The sequence below is a fragment of the Palaemon carinicauda genome, chromosome 5 (genome assembly GCF_036898095.1).
Source record: "Palaemon carinicauda isolate YSFRI2023 chromosome 5, ASM3689809v2, whole genome shotgun sequence".
NCBI lineage: Eukaryota > Metazoa > Arthropoda > Malacostraca > Decapoda > Palaemonidae > Palaemon > Palaemon carinicauda.
Genome location: NC_090729.1, coordinates 9,164,339 through 9,166,838, shown reverse-complemented (window position 1 = coordinate 9,166,838; position 2,500 = coordinate 9,164,339). Strand labels below are relative to the sequence as shown.

At 41.6% G+C, this 2,500-nt stretch overlaps 1 pseudogene; it reads left to right on the top strand.

The window, feature by feature from the left end:
* The first annotated feature begins 292 nt into the window (after positions 1-292).
* LOC137640760 (carboxylic ester hydrolase-like) overlaps positions 293-2,500 on the top strand; it is a 47,777-nt pseudogene continuing 45,569 nt past the window's right edge.

Sequence of the window (2,500 nt, the reverse complement as noted above, 5' to 3'; positions counted from 1 at the left end):
CTTCAAAATACTGAAAGAATTATTGAGCATAATCAACTATTATCACCCTTTCCAGCCAGACATCGCTACCACTCATGCCTGCCTCTTCGCCTCCCTCAAGAGTAAGCCAAAACACTTGATGTGGGTTCCCTTTCAAGAAGCGGCCTTCTGCAATGCTAGGAATACCCTATCAATAGCTGCTACTCTACATTCGACAGCGAATTGATGGTGATGCACTTTGCTGTCCGAATATTTTGACACATCTTTAAAAATACACTTTTCGTCACTTGTATGGACCACTTGCCTCGAGTGCATGCCTTTACTCAGCAGTCTGATGCGAGGTCCGCCAATCAACACCGGTATCTCTCCGCCGAGGCTGAATACAATTGTACCCATCATCACGTCCTTAGGAGGAATAATCCTGTTGTTGATGACCTATCAAGAAACACATTGGCAGTCATTCAATTGGGATTCGATTACAACACCTTGGCAGAAGGCCAACGAAAAGATCCAGAGGATCATGCATGTAGGACATCCTCCACATTCCTCCATTAGGAGGATGTCCCTCATGATGACTGCAACGCTACCCTCCTCTGTGACGTCAATACTGGTATACCTAAACCGTGGATACCTTCTCTCATTCACAGACATGGCCTTTCACATCCCTTATGCCACTCTACTGCACAGTTATTGAAGACTAAGATAATTTGACATGGCATTACTGAGGAGACTGAGGATTGTGTCTGCATCTGTACCTCGTATCAAACCTCAATAGTATATGAACACGCAGAGTCAGGAGTGGACACATTTCCTAAACCTCATTAGTGGTTTTCCCACATTCATATTGTTGTTGGTCTCCTACCCAAATCAAAAAGACAGCATTACCGGTTTACCGTCACCCACTACTCCAATCGTTGGCCTGAAGCTATTCCCATTGAAACTGCAATGTCCACCTCGTGTACTTCTGCCTTATTTTAAGGGTTGATGGCAAGATTTGGTATCCCTGAGCATATTTTTTTTCTGACAGGGGTACCATTTCCCCATCTTAATTGTGGAAATCATTTGCGAATATTATGGTTATCACCATTCATCAGACGACCGCGACAACTCTGTTGCAAATGGTATTGTCGAAGGTTATACTGTACCCTCAAAGCAGCTTTGATGTCCTGCTACAAAGGCTACAACTGGCTTAACCATCTCCCCTGGGACCTCTTGGGATTAATAACCACTTCAAAAGACGACCTGGACGTCCTTGTAGCTGAAATGGTATATGGTGACCCGTTAGTCATCCTAGACCTTTTTTCTTTTTTTGTCTGCAACCTCCTCCGATAATCTACCGGGCTTATATCACATTTTGGTAAAATTTACTCTTTGCTCCTACACTTACAAGTTCCCAGCTATGGAACACATACCGAGAGCTCAGCTCTTGTCAAGACACGTTTTCCTATGCACCGTTAAAGCCCCCTTACAAGGATCCTTTCCTCATGATTCATTGTGAACTGAAAGCATTCCTCCTAAACATGAGTGGCAAAGAAGACTGGATCTCCATTGATGGCCTAAGACCTGCAGATTTCCTGCCAGAAGACCCACCAGTTCGCATGTATGTCTTTTTAATGGAGGGAGCCAAGTACCACACGTGTATCAAACACGCTCACACACTGTATCAGTATTTCTGTTTTTTTTTTTGTTTTTTTTTTTTCATTATCACTCTCCCTTCACAATGATAACATGTTTATACCAGTATGTCTTTGAATTATCTTTTTTTGTGCCGTTCTTGACTGGAATGGGTGCTATATGTACTCATGCTCAATCCAAATATAGTCAGCTGCATTTGATTCATCTCTCAGTTACCTCCTCCCGGTTCACGTGTACACTATCATCATCTCCTCTTACGCCTATTGACACAAAGGGCCTTGGTTAGATTCCGCCAGTCGTCTGTATCTTGAGCTTTTAATTTAATATATCCCAATTCATCATCTCCTACTTCACACTCCATAGTCCTCAGCCATGTAAGCCTGGGTACTTCCAACTCTTGTGCTATTATTACTATCACTTGCTGGGCTACAACCTAGTTGGAAAACCACGATGCTATAAGCCCAGGGGTCCCAACAGGGTAAATAGCACAGTGTGGAAAGGAATCAAGGAAAAGCAAAATATTCTAAAAACAGTAGGCACACAACATTTAGATAAAAATCTCCTATATAAACTATAAAAACCTTAGCAAAACACGAGGAAGAGAAATTAGATAGAATAGTATTCCCGAGTGTACCGTTAAGCAAGAGAACTCTAATCCAAGACAGTGGAAGACCATAGTACAGAGACTATGACACTACCCAAGACTTAAGAAGAATGGTTTGATTTTGGAGGATCCTTCTCCTAAAAGAGCTGTTTACCATAGCAGTGGTTAACCCTTTGGGTGAAGAAGAATTGCTTGGTAATCTCAGTATTGTTAGCAGTGTGAGGACAAAGGAGAATATTATTATTATTTTTATTATTATTATTATTATTATTATTATTATTA